We start from the raw sequence: 15,381 nt of genomic DNA, 5'->3' as shown, positions 1-15,381 counted from the left end.
ATATCCACATTTCAGGTTATTGACTTTAAAGGGTTTGCACTAATAATATATTACATCTTCTATCTTCATTACAGGTAAGAATTATTAAATTAATAATGAGAGACTGATTTTAGTGTGTTTAATTAATAAATATATATCACTGTTTTTATCTTCTTTATATATCATGAAGAGATATTGAATTCTTTTATTTCTCTATATCTTATGAAGACGTATTAAGTTAATGATTACAGAGGGTTTTATTATCTGGCATATTGTAAGTGGTTCATTTATTGTTTATTATTTGGCTTTGTAAGTGGTTCATTTATATTCCTAATTTGATTTATATTCTAATTTTTTTTATGAGTTTACGAGGATATTTGGTGGGGATTAAATGTCAGTCAAATCAACTGATTTATATTACATTTTTACTAACTATTATGTGTTACTGTTTAATTACATTCTAATGAAAATAAAGATCTAAAATATTCTACTTTGGTATAAGTATATAGCGATCAGATGGAATGAACTCTTCTTGAAGTTAAATGAAATGTGATTTTCTTTGATAATAATTTAAAATTGTAATTGATATGCCATTGTTTAGGTATTTATATTGTTGCTCAAGGCTTATTTTTTAGTTGGTAAACTATTGAGAAATGTGTCATTAAGGTTTTGACAACTAGATGTTGAATTTGATGGCAGAGAATCTAGATTTAAATAGCTTTAATTTTTTTAGAAATATATCACAGTGAATGCATTGCAATAAACTTTATCAACAACTAAACCTTCTAATATGGTTGAACAATAAACTTTATCAACAACTAAACCTTCTGATATGGTTGAACTCTCACATAGACAAAGACTATATAATAATCTTTCTATAAAAAGATGACATTGTTGTGTTGTAGGTTCATAAAGTTGGTGAATGGATTCCTAGCCAACACATCATTGGCGACTTTTTTTATCAATATGGGGAAATTGGTAGATGTATATGTAAATCTTGGTGTCTTTTTATCAATATTGAAACATGATAGAGGTATATGTGAATCTTAGCTTTGATTGAATGAATGTATTTAAAATCAATTGACATAAGTTCTAAATTGTTATGTTTAAGTGGTAATGAGAAATGGGATTTGGTAGTTGCCAAAAAGAGAAAGATAGAATTTCAATTGTAGCAATTTATAATAGAGGGAAATGTAACAAAATTGGTCTTATTTGTGGACTTACAAATGAGACCAGTCCCTACAATTACAAAAACTTTAGGAAGAGTGATTATTTGGAAAGTTATTTGCCAAAGGGATGTTATAGAGTTTTTGTCAAACCTATTGCAAATGCACATCTTAAAACCTCTAAATTTAAGCTCATTAAGGCATCCATTAAGAAAAAGGTGAATACCCAAAAGGAAAAGAAGTCAAATGTTATGAAGGGTTTCGAACACCCACCTACACATAATCAAGAATTTCAAGTATTTCTCAATATGCCTCCCTTTTGTTGAAATATTTAGTTTATTATCCATATTTTATATGCATTTATGGTGCTCTTGTTTGTAGCAACACGGCTATCTAATCACCAAAATAGGGCCTACTAGTCCAATTCAATTCTAAAGTGGTGACAATATTAAAATGTTTCCACAAAAAACATAATTTGCAAGATCGCTTCTTTTATACATAAAGAAAACCCCTTCTTCTAAACGTAATGAAATAGTTTAGAATCATCTTGACAAGAAACCACAAACATCAATTCTTTCCTAACCCAAGTCTTTACCAACTTTCCCAATCCAAGGCCTAATGTCATAATGTCATAAAAATAATGTAGAACTATCTTGAGAAGAAACCACTTACATCAATTCTTTACCAACTAGAGTCTTTGCCAACTTTGCCCAATCCAAGGCATAATGGCCTAATGTCATTCAAAATGGTGGTATTCTTCTACCACTCAATAAGACACATTAACCAAGGTCATTTATGAATTATTTATGAAATAATTGAACATCATCAAGAGAAGCCAATTCATATGTCAATTTACATATAATGGCTTCACTTACCTATCTAAATCATCTTTTCAATAATTTAGCAACAATTCATATTGAATTCAATGTAGACTTCAGATTAGTTGTTATATGAATGTTCACAATCATTATATGATAAGATTCAAAGGCATACCTAAAGTGTGTTTCACTCTTTCATATGGTAGCTAACAACATGAGAAGAGATTCTTTGTACCATGTCATGCATAACACTCTTACACACTTGCTATATAAATTTCACATTGGCTCATTCTAAAGAGTGACATACAACCCACTTGAAACTAGCAATTAAAAGACACATTATAATGCAACCTTAAAGATCAAGCCAACTAGGTAACAATGGCATTACCAAAGCATAATAAATACAATTTCTTGTTCCATAGCTAAGTCATCCATGTATTCATATCAATAGATATATACAATTACCTTCATCATAATAGCTTCACTCTACAAAATTATAAGCATGAGAGATCTACTTATTCAAATGCATACATGGCCCTCAGTGGTGGCTATAACTGAGTCTTATTAGTTGATGGGCCAAAGAGTTACAATAAGATTGTTGAACTCAACTTAACATTATAGGACCATGTTTGTTTATAATATGATACATTTAATATGCATCTACAATAGTGAAATCTAAATTATGAATTAATGGGGTAAATGCAATCTAACACTTTTCTTGAATAGTGTATGGGATTTCTTCTATAAGCAATTAATTCAATCCTTCAATCCCCTTTCTATGAGAAAAAAATAACATTATAGGGTTATTAGTTGGTTACTATAAGGCTAAATCGCATGGAGTTTGATAGTTAATGAGGTGATGTGTCATAGGTTCAACAAACTCTTCATTTTCATACACCCTAAGATAACTATATGAACATATTCAAGTGTTGCATATCTAAATATCTAGGAAACTAGGTAACTAGATGATAATAGAACTAATGATACTAAAAAAAGGCATATAATTCAAAAGAAAATGGGAAGTGAAACCTTAGTCCCTTATTTCCTATCTATCCATCCACTTAGGTTGGTGATATGCAATGTTAAGTCCCAATTTAATAAATAGGGGATAAAATAGGTGGTTGTTGATATTCTCTATGGTGAAATAGCTTGTGTAAACAAAGATCATTCAACCATTAAAGAATATCTAAGTAGTCATTAGTTTTATATTCAAAGGATATATACCAAGATGTTAAACACCGTAATTGTAATGTAAATGTTCAAATCAAGAAGGGAAATTACTGAATTGAAATGAAAAGAAAGAATTGCAAAATCAAATAAAGATTGTTGAAGTAATTTTCATAACACAACTACAAAAAATTGTAATCAAGTGTGGATTTGAAATTATTATAACTATAGGGGATCCTTTCAATCCCTTGAATGAGCCCTATTCAAGTTTATCACATGAACCTTTAATGAAGTGACAAATACTCAAATACAAGAAAGTAATCTTCCTTAATCAAAACTCAAATTCATAGCAACATAATGTATCTACTATTCAAATGCACTATGGAAATGTTACACCAAGAAAAAATTCTCCCCTTTTCACCGTAATCCTAGCCTTACTCATAATGAAAAATCCTTAGTATTCCTTCAATCAATCCTTGATTGAAGAATGATTGCCTCCTTGGTTCCTAGAATCAAGCAACCTTGTTTGAAGGGACTTGTTTTATCCTCCCTTCACTTTGAGTGCCTCCAACAACAAATTAAATGAGGATAATGGATGATTGAGTGGTTTAAGTGCCTGGGTTCCTCAGTTATTTTGACATGATTGCTCTTTTTCTCATGTGGAGCCAATTGCTCAGTGATGGGAGTTAGTTTGAAAGGGGCCAAACATTTAACTTACTTGCTTCAACATTAACTCATAATCTTAAAAATGCATAAATTCATTGAAAAAATCATAATTAAGAGATATCTATATACTATGAGACTAAAACAATCATAAATGTCAAACATGCATAATCCAAGTATTTCATATTCATCATAATATTTAGATTTTCATGTAGGCCTTAGTCTCATAGGGAACAAAAAGAAACTCATAAACTATAAGATGAGCTTTGAAATCCTACCACCTAATGACTAGCATCACCACCCCCAGACTTGGAAATTTTGCAAATCCTCGTTGGACAAAAGTTATCTCCCACAAGAGTCTTCTTACTTACCCTGCTTGCTAGTCCATCATGTTGTTCTCTACACTTGTGTTTAAAATCGTATTTTACAAACTATGTTATGCCACTTATATCATGATAGCTTGTTTCCTACTCTACTTTCCAACTCATTTTTGTCGTATTCTCATCCAATTCCCTTGTAGGTGTAGCATGTGAAAGGAGAGGGGATTTGGACTTAAGATCAATCTGTTTGAGCATTGCTTTTATTAAGGTTTCCTTGCACAACTTGGCCTTGAATAAAGTAGCCTATAGGTCTTGGAGAGAATGAGGCTCCAATCTTTTGAGATTATTGGGAAGCCCATGCCATCTACTTTGGCAAGCTTTCAATTTCTTCTCTTTGAAATAATTAATCTTTACCTCATAGTGGGAAATTTCTCCCCTTAGTTATTCTTCTAAGATAGATGTTAACTTCTATATTTGATGTCAAGGTCACATGGTTCTTAATTACCTCCGCAAGCCTTATTTCTTAGGCCTTAATCCATAAATGATTCTTCATTTCTTCCTCTTTATACTTTTGTAATTCAATAGTTGTTATCTCCCCATGGTTAATCTAAGAGAATATTGATTTTAGTTCTACATCTCCTACATAATGGTTTGGTGACAATTTATGATATCCCCAATTTGATTTTTTATTTAACAAGATTAACTAAGTTTATTGGGGAAGTGCTAAGCATAGCAAAAATTTTTAATTTGAGCATTGGAGACATTTTTGGTGCATGAGAATTAGGAGAAATCGAAAACTTCAATATTAGTGGAATATGGGAGCCACCCCTCATGGAATACGCACCCCTTGGAGGAAAAATTGATTTTGTGGAAAGGGGGTCGAAATATTTGGAAGAGGGACCCACAAGGAAAGGTGAGGCAACAATTATAAATAGAGGGTTGAAGGTAGCATGAGAGGTTTCCAAGGGGAAATCTCACCCTCTTCTTCGGTGGACCACAAGTGCCACCCTAGGGAGGTATTGTCACGACTTTGTGGAGACTTGGGGCACCAGTCTCAGGTGGTACGACTTGCCTTAACTTCAGCCTAGACGTAGAAGAAGAACCAAACAGTTCTTGGGTTAAGTAGGGTACTGAAATTAGAGGCTATACCATCACTGGGCAATTCCTTGTCCAATTTGCAGGTGAAGGAAGAGAATTTGTGGGAGTTGAGAGTGCCCTTATTAGCAAAACAAATTTCTTTGGTTGGGCCTATGTAGACTTGTCTCAGGACTGTGCAGTCATTGGTAGAGTTAATTGTGGGGGGGCTTGAGAGAAGGATTTAGGAGCTAAGTTGTTGGGATTTCATTTGGAGGGCCATTGGATGAGGATTGTTGTAGTTTGGAGAGCAGAGATTGATAGGAGCAGCGACAGTAACAAAATTCGAATTTGGTGGAGGGCCAAGCTGTGAAGGGTCAAATTTTGAAGTTTGGAACCAAGGGAATCCCTTTCTGGGGTTTTTTGGGGTTTTGACAACTTAGGATCTCATATCTAAAATTGCAGAATTTTCTGGGCTCATTTGAGGGGTCAAACAAGGGTCCCAACTCAGCCACCAGCAAGAGGAACTAGGGGAAATTTGGGCCAAAATTCTGAGGTCGACATTTGGCCAATTCCTTCGTGAGTTTTTGTGGGTTTTTGGTGGAGAGATGGGGGTTAATTTCCCAAAATGTTCCAAGCACCGGAGGAGGCCCTTGAAGCAGTTCTTCACAACCAGCAACATATTTCTTGACAGTTTCAGCGGAGAGCTAGGAGAGAGTTACATCAAATTTGGGAGGGACTTCTTATTGTTCATTTCGGCTTAGCTTGCTTGCCTTGAGCAATCCCAGGTGCACTCTTTCCAGCACCTCATTGCACCCTCTTCATATTATAATAAAATGGCTCAACAACACAGTTTTTGGTGCAATTTCATGGATTGATTCATGTGTTTGATTTTCATGGTTTTTATGTCTATGTTTGCTTTATTATTTATTGTAAAGATTCCCTAGGAATATTATAGTGGTATTAGAGCATGATCTTGGCCATTTGTTGGGGAGCTAACAAGATCATGGAGGTTTTGGCCATGCATGCATAGTGACTGGTGAATTTATGGGCACTCCAATGAAACAGAAAGAGAAGAGTACACAGGGGATCATGGAGGAGTTGATGAGGCAGAACCAACAAGCGAGGAGACAAAACCAACAGGCTCTAGAGAGGATGCAACAAATGGTGGGGATGTTGAGTCATACCCAGCAAAGAAGCCATGTGCATGCACGCACAACCCAATAATACAACACCCATACGTATGGCCAATTTGGTTGTCCTACCATCCCTCATTTTCTGGACGAGCCAAAGGAGAGGCATGGGTCAAGGACGATATCATCATGTAGAGGTGGGTAGTTAGAGGATGAGACCCGGGGGAAATTTTGCCAGTGGAGACCTGGTTTTAGACATCAGGAGACTGATGAGGAGGTCGAACATGAGGTTGAGGCCACACAAGGTTGTGAGGAGCACGTAGATACACATAGCGTGACACAGGAGCCACCCTTGTGGGAGTTTCCTTTGGTAGACCCGATTGACACATTGGTGGAGACAGTTGGGCACACACCCATGGGACCATCCATTGACGGGGTGCCAGTAGGCATAGAGGTACCCAGATCTGTGACAGAGTTCCCATGCGATATCTACATACAACAGCATGGAGAACACCTTGAGAAGCATGAGCTAGATGAGGATGTTATGCTTGAGGAGGTATCTGTGGTGGGGCAACTCGAGACTCTGGTTGAGTCCATGATGGAGGAGGATGGGCAGTCATCTTTTGGGTCTGTCATCAACATGGAGCAGATAGATGCACAGGAAGCTAGCAAAGTTGCAGTACTTCCATTCAGTAGCTCTCTTCAGGCTTACATAGATGGGGCCTATAGTACTGTTAGGCTACCTATGCACGTTGGAGGGATAGTGCCTAAATTACATAGACAGATTGTATATGTTGATCGGGCCAGTGAGATGAGGTGACATGAGATGCGTAGGCTGCAACACTTGCATGATGGACTTGCTATGTATTTGGGGACCCTTTCATTTGAAACCTCTCATGGGGTTGGGTGGCATGAGTTATTTAGCTAGTACCTGGTAGGGCTGACTAGGTTTTGGGATACATCCATGGTCGGGAGCATAGTTCAACAGGAGTCGTGGTTTTCCAGAGGGGCTCGAGCATTGGATCATCATTGGGACCCAGGTGGGACTCCCCACCACTCCATGGATTGGGTCAGTCAGGGTGGTAGCAGGATAGTGGATCCAATGATTGGAATCATCCCCATTTTCATATTCCCACCGGAGTTTTGGGAAACACCCATGACAGGTCGAGCTGATAGAGGGGCATGAAGATGTCGTGAGTTGTCTTGGCATGTTGGCGATGTGTGGGGGCATAAGATGATCAATGTACCTTAGCAGGAGGTTGTCAAATGTGGTGGTATCGACAAGCCACTAGATAGTTCCTTGTATGGAGAGGAGGATTATCCATGTATATATGGGGCACAATGGTCGCCGAGAAATAGCACCTTAGGGACACCCCCACAGGTACATAGGGAGATTTTCATGTTAGATATCTTAGGGAGGATCAGGAGGGGAGATCCACTTATCCGAGATTATGGAGATCCATTCATTATAGGACCTGGTGATGTGACTATAGAGGTGATGATGTCAGTCAAGTGCAGGCTGAAGTGTACTATCACAACTTTAGGCCATGACACCCAGGGATGCGTAGGAGCATCCAATGTTGAGCAGTGGTTGGTAGGTGGACATGGAGGTGCATTGTGGTGTGTCATAGTGTGCTGGATTGCGTTGTGGAGTAGGAGGAGCAGCTCACATCACATTGAGTACAAGGATACTTGGTGGTATGCAGTGACATATGGTGTGACACAATGGGCTCTTGGAGTGTTTCCTCCAAGGAGACTTATGGGCATGGACGTTATATTTACCATCAGGAGCAACTCACCTTGGATCGATGGGGACATTGTTGAGCATCTAGGGACAACATGTTCAATGGAGACAGGTCTTCGATTGGGTTATCAGCAGATCTAAGGTGAAGGGAGGGACATCCATAGGGTTACTCTTCAGTATCCCGATAGACTCTTGGTCATACCCTTGGGGTCATACCCTTGGGGACTTACCCACCTATCACGCTCCAGTATTTCTTACAGTCGCAGGGCATTTGGTTGTTTCTCTTTGATGCTCTCAGTATAGGTAATAGGACATGGGAGGCTCACCCTAGGCAGATGGATGAGACACAATGTGTCATGGGCAAGAGGGAGACTCTCCAGTTGAGACATTTGGTGGGTGCACGAGCTGACAGATACAGGCTTAGGGATGGCATGGTTTACTACCGAGGTAGCATATGTTCCACCCCTAGGCTCACACTTGGGGGATGATTGCGAGGGAGCTGCATGATGCACTTTCAGCAAGACAATCTGAGGCATTATATGAGCATGAGGTGCAGTGGATGGTAGACCTCATCTACAAGCAGATGTTTGGACTCCAGGCAATATCGGGGTGCGCTTTCACGAGGCAAGATCACAGATTTCACGATGTGGTATGGAAGGTGCAAGGCACATTTGAGTTCACCTGGTTGATTCACGACATGCAGAGTCTATACATTGATTACATACAAGGAGAAAAGATATGGAACAGGAGGGTTCCAACAATCATTAGGTCTATGTCGCAGTGAATTTTGTTATGGGATCCAGGGATTCAGTCAGCTGACATGTCACTCCACTTTGTGATGATCAGAGACATGGCAGAGGGTGATCTAGTTCACCTTGGATTTGACACATGGGGGATCACTGAGACCTCCACTATATGGTGAGGCATATTTATCTTATTGTTTCTCAGGACCAATATTGGCAGTGGATGGGTAGACATTGGCATCATGGAGATTCCTGGGCAAGATGAGCTTGGCCTTCATAGATTTTTCGCCATCAGGTCCTAGGAGAGGAGGGTACAGTCTGGTCACGATGGGGAGTATGTCATAGTCAGAGTGGCATAACGCCAGCATGGTGGCACCCTTCTGAGACTAGCAGGGGACCCGAGCAACACAATACTTCACAGCTCAACGACCTTTAGGGATGAGCTGGCTACTACATGGGGAGATCATTCAGATCTTCCATTGGGATTTAATGAGTCATTGATGGCGTCGGTAACTTCATTAGCATGGAAGGTTGGTCACCAGGATGATATCTAGAGAAGCTCATGTGAGCGAGACTTTATCTCCACAGGGATTGGGTGGTATCTTCAAGAGTTTACTCTTGGAGTGTATGAGATGGACTACTTGGTAGGGCTGCTTCGTGAGGGGTTGGACATGGTGCCACATTATCATGATTCCCTACTCATTGATGGTATGCAGAGGGCTTTTGGTACTTATACCTGGCAGGGTAGTGAATGGAGCAAGGGGAGCTTCATGTTGGACAGGATGGCTTGGGATCCTAGTATTGAGGGATTCCTTCATGACATGATAGTGCAGAGGTTGAGGACGATTCAGTGGTGCATCTGGGACCCTAGCATATTTTGCAGTGACAGTGGGGATCAACAACCAGAGAGCGTGCTTGTTCAGGCATTGCTTGAGGACAAGCAATTTTTGGCAGGGAGGATTGTGATATCCCCAATTTTGATTTTTTATTTAACAAGATTAACTAAGTTTATTGGGGAATCGCTAAGCATAGCAAATTTTTGTAATATGTGCATTGGAGACATTTTTGGTAATTGGGACTTAGGAGAAATTGAAAACTTCAATATTAGTGGAATATGGGGGCTACCCCTCATGAAATACGCATCCCTTGGAGAAAAAATTGATTTTGTGGAAAGGAGGTCGAAATATTTGGATGAGGGACCCACAAGGAAAGGTGAGGCAACAATTATAAATAGAGGGTTGAAGGCAACATTGGGCACCTTTTGATAATTTGACATTTACACATTGTTGCTCTAGTTGTTCAGCTGAGTCACAAGTGTTGTTTAGCACTAGAGGTTTCCAAGGGGAAATCTCACCCTCTTCTTCAGTGGACCACAAGTGCCACCCTAGGGAGGTATTGTCATGACTTTGTGGAGACTTGGGGGACCAGTCTCAGGTGGTACGACTTGCCTTAGCTTCAGCCTGGACACAGAAGAAGAACCACATAGTTCTTGGGTGAAGTGGGGTACTGAAATTAGAGGCTATACCATTACTGGGCAATTCCTTGTCCAAATTGCAGGTGAAGGAAGAGAATTTATGGGAGTTGAGAGTGCCCTTCTCAGCAAGACATATTTCTTTGGTTGGGCCTACGTAGACTTGTCCCAGGACTGCACAATCATTGGTGGAGCTAATTGTGGGGAGGCTTGAGAGAAGGATTTAGGAGCTGAGTTATTGGGATTTCATTTGGAGGGCCATTGGAGGAGGATTGTTGTAGTTTGGAGAGCAGAGATTGATAGGAGCAGCCACAGTAATAGAATTTGAATTTGGTGGAGGGCCAAGCTGTGAAGGGTCAAATTTTGAAGTTTGGAACCAAGGGAAACCCTTTCTGGGTTTTTCTGGGTTTTTGACAAGGATCTCATATCTAAAATTACAGAATTTTCTAGGCAGATTTGAGGGGTCAAACAAGGGTCCCAACTCAGCCAGCAGCAAGAGGAGCTAGGGGAAATTTGGGCCGAAATTTCAAGGTCAACATTTGGCCAATTCCTTCGCGGGTTTTTGGTGGAGAGCTCGGGGTTAATTTCCCATAATTTTCTGAGCACCAGAGGAGGCCCTAGTAGCAGTTCTTCATAGCCAACAACATATTTCTTGACAGTTTCAGCGCAGAGCCAGGAGAGAGTCGCATCAGATTTGGGAGGGACTTCTTATTATTCATTTGGGCTTAGCTAGCTTGCCTTGAGCAAGCCCAAGTGCACTCTTTCCAGCACCTCATTGTACCCTCTTCATATTATAATAAAATGGCTCAGCAAAGCAGTTTTTGGTGCAATTTCATGGACTGATTCATGTGTTTGATTTTCATGGTTTTTATGTCTATGTTTTCTTTGTTATTTATTGTAAATATTCCCTAGGAATATTACACTATTTGTAATGGTTGTGCACATAATTATAAAGATATACGTAACTCAACTAATCTTTTTCACCTCCACCGCCTTATTGGCGTGTTTCTATGAACTCCTTATGTGTATTAACTTGGTAATGGAGTTGGTTGCTTATTATTTTCAATTTAGATTTGTGCCAATGTTCTTTAATAAAAATTTATATGTCTTAGTTGGAGGTCTGAATCTCAACAACATTTTTGATAAACTTTCCATCTTGGAAATGGAGGCTTCCATGATGTCAATTCTTTCACTATTTCTAGTCAATTATTCTTTGTAATTATCTACATAAGTTATCAAAGTCTTGTCTTCTTCCTTCTATTGTCTCTTTCTATTAATATCTACATTTTCATGATCTAAATTTTTTCTTACAAGTTCTAAATTTGTTGCTCAAGATGGAACTAGTCAATCCCTTCACCAATGCCTTCCATCCATAATGTTGTTCTTTCAAGAATTCTCCTTTTGAAGGCCTCAACATTGACCTCATCTAATTCACCCATGAGATTTTGTACTTCTGTCTTATTTTCTGTAGAAAATTCTATTATTTATTCTTCTTGTATCTTAATTAGATCATTGAATGGACCTAGGTATTCACCTATATTCATAGGGATGGTAGGAAGAGTTATTTCCAACTTCCCATCTAGCTATGACATTTTCCTAACTCTTTTTTTTAGTGCACTATTCTTTCTTCAATGTGGAATAACTCCTTTCCTTGAGTTTTGTAGGGTTATTGTTAAGAATCCCCATCTAGATCAAGGTGGAAATTACGTCCTTATCTTTCTTCTCCACCTTGGTTCTCTTTTGATCTTTCTTCGTCCTATTAAATTCTACTTTACCTAGTTTTTTGTTTCTCCTAGAGTCCCTTACAAGTTTGGTTTATTTCTTAGCATCTTGGAGGACTATCAATTCTTCTTTGTTTATTATGATGATACTTTTGCAAGTTGTCTTTCCAGGGAATCAATTACAATCAATTTTACTAACCCATGATGGGGTAATGCTTCTTCCCTACCCTTTTGGAATTTGACATACATTTTCCTAAAGGATTGTAATAAAAACTAGGGTACACTAACATTCGCTTCAAGTCTTTCATGAAATAGGTTTCCCAACTAGCCTAAGACATCTAAAGTGGTAAGAATATATTATAATTAACCTTACTTAAAGCATAATGTGATTTAAGAAGGTATTTCTACCTCATCCAAGATTTTAGGTAGTGTATCCCTTTTCACCACATTTTTGTTTTCTTCCAATTCTTCCTAGCTAAGGAGGGATACTTTCTTGGCAACCATACTTGGTTTTCTATCCTCTTTTTCATAGTGTGTCCCTATTGGTAAGATTAACACTTTGACTATCACAGGGTAATTCATGTGGATTTATAACCCCTTCATCATTTTGGAGTATTCTTGGTCTCTTATGTGCTAGAGATTTAGGGAAAACTCCTAGCTATATTATCATAGTGACCATGTAGACTATTGAAATAATTTAGCCAATTAGATTCCTAGAAGATTTTTACTACCTCTCAATTATTATAGAGAATTTATTTTTTTGTGATTTATCTACTATTGAACCTTATGCTCATTTCTACATAGGTTATTAGGAATCCTTTCTTTGAAGTCGTCACACTTGTAGTGGAGAGAAAATTCACTGAAAAATTTCAAGCTCTTAAAAAATTGAAACATTTTGTGGAGGTGTTTAACCATGTAGTTGTGGGAAGATTTATCAAGAGACGTCATTATTGTGCACCTAGAGATATAGTATTTTACTCCAAAAAAATTGGCATCCGTTTTTGTGAGAAAACTATTTATCAAGTGCCTAGAGATTTAACATTTTACTCCTACAATTTTGGAATCAAATCCAACTAGCTTATTTCTTTCAATCCAATTGCTTCTGGTTCTCATTCCTTGTTAGTTTGTTTAAATCCATTTACCCTTGTAGTAATTGAAATGAGCGGCATGCCTTTACTAATCTAAATATTTCCTACTTGTTGGATTAGAACCCTTTGGTAGCTTATGTTAGATATTTTCTCAATAACACTCCCAACCTAGCTCAAGTTAGAAGTCTCACCTTGATGAGTAATTTTCAATTCATTACAAGTTACGAGTACATGATTTTCAAGGAGGTGTAAGATATGTTAGTAATTATTGGATGTGGCGATTTTCATGTAGCAGGTTGGAGGTGTTGAAGTCTCCACTATGTTTGTTGCATGTAGATAAAGTATTTTGTAGAAGGCAATGCAGATATAACACATATTATACAATGAAATGTGGAGACAAAGCATCTCATAGATATGTGTGCATGGCATATTATGTAGAAGTATGGGTATATATTCTCTTGTAGGACCTTGGTAGATAGATTCATATGGTTTAATATAGGCTCAAGAACATACTCTTATATATAAGTTTTTGGTAGATAAACTCTCATAGGTTTTTTTAGATTTAGTGCATGTAGACTCCTATATAAATCTAAGCATGAAACCTCATATAGGTTCTTATATAAATATGGGTATTGCAATTTCTCGTAGGTTCCTATAGAAATCTATTTTAGTGCATGAGAGTGTGATATGAACCCTATGGATTGGATAAGATTATGTGGATGAGAGAAATGAGTGAAGTGAAATGGTAGATGAAATTCTGTGAGATGGAATGGAAGGAAAATGTGATGAAATATTTTAAGATGGAATGGAAGGGATATGAAAAGTAGATGAGGATTTAAATGTAATAAGTTGAAGTTTATGGTTATCGTTGGATTTGAAGCTTGTCAAGTTGACATCATGTTTGATGATCTCTATAGTTGTGATTTGGGTGATCTCTTTTGAAATTTGAAGATTGACTTCATTGTATATAAATATTGGAACTTAAGGTTATTATATACCATGTATATGTTGTCCTTTATAGCCCTCAAAGTTGTTTTACATGCTTCAAGTTTGAAATTTGGAACCTTATCTTCATCTAATATTAATCTTTAATCGAGGGATTAAGAGGAATATTTTGAAATTTGTTCATAAAAGTGAGATGAAAATATTCCCCTTTAAGAAATTTCAAAATCTGTTTTTTTGTTGTTGTTAGCATTCTCTATTTCACTATCTTCTTTCTATTCCTAAAATATATTGAGAGGTATTACCTTGGAAACTTGGTGTTGAGAACCTTTGGATTAATGAGGTTAACTTGAAATCTAATGATCTTTTGATATAGCGGTATTCTTGGTTTATATTTTAGTAGTTGTAGAATTCTTGCTATTTTGGAGTGAATGATGTTATATTTTCAATACTCTTCATAATAATACTATGTTATGTTGCTTTGAAAATAATAGTTGTGTGCACATTCCAACTTTTGGAACTAGGCTCGTCTATAATTAAAATTCCTTTTAATAGATACCTTAGATATGTGTACAACAATTTGAACTTGAAATAATTTGTTTTGTATTGCTGTAATGTTTAGGATTTTCATATGTCGATAAAAAACTTCAATGCAGTAGTTATTGATTGTGTCTTGAAGCATTTAAGGCTCCTCCTTGGTGTTAAGTTATATTTAAAGCCCCATGTTAAACATAAACACCAATGTAAGTCGCTATATATTGAGTTATTTGAGGTCTTTAGCTAGATCCTTCAATTGTAATTGTACCCTTTATCTCCTATATTATCTAATAAGGCCAAGTTTCATAATCATCTCATCTTGTACATTTGTTTTATTGTAAAAAGAGGTTCCCCCCTTGAACAACCTTGTCTCTCATTCTTCTATCTACCTCTCAAACTGTGGATTTAATTATCTTTCTATTTGTAGGCCTTTTAGGTGTCCGTTTCCTAACCTTTGGTAATAGAGCATATGAAACTAGGGCCTTGCCACTTCAAATGAGTCATTGGAATTTTTGCTATAACTTTTTTAAGGGTAGTTTCATGTTGTAAAATGTTCCAAATAATGATGGGACATATCAAAGTGGTTGTTCTAAAAATTCCATGATTTGTACCATTATAATTTATGGGATAAAGCCTATGGGAGATGGGGATTTTTTACTAGTCCTAAAATTTGTCTTAGTCATCTTGGAATTTTCTCCATAACCTTTTTCAATGAAGATACTGCCTACAAAAATTTATAGAGTATAAGGATACATATATAGGCACCTATGGTATCAATTTAGGGTTTTGATACCCTATGATTTTGGAATTATGGG

Source organism: Pinus tabuliformis, chromosome 4_1 (genome assembly GCF_031772625.1).
Source record: "Pinus tabuliformis cultivar Carrire ecotype Pingquan chromosome 4_1, CPIR1, whole genome shotgun sequence".
Lineage (NCBI taxonomy): Eukaryota > Viridiplantae > Streptophyta > Pinopsida > Pinales > Pinaceae > Pinus > Pinus tabuliformis.
This window is presented reverse-complemented; position numbering follows the sequence as displayed.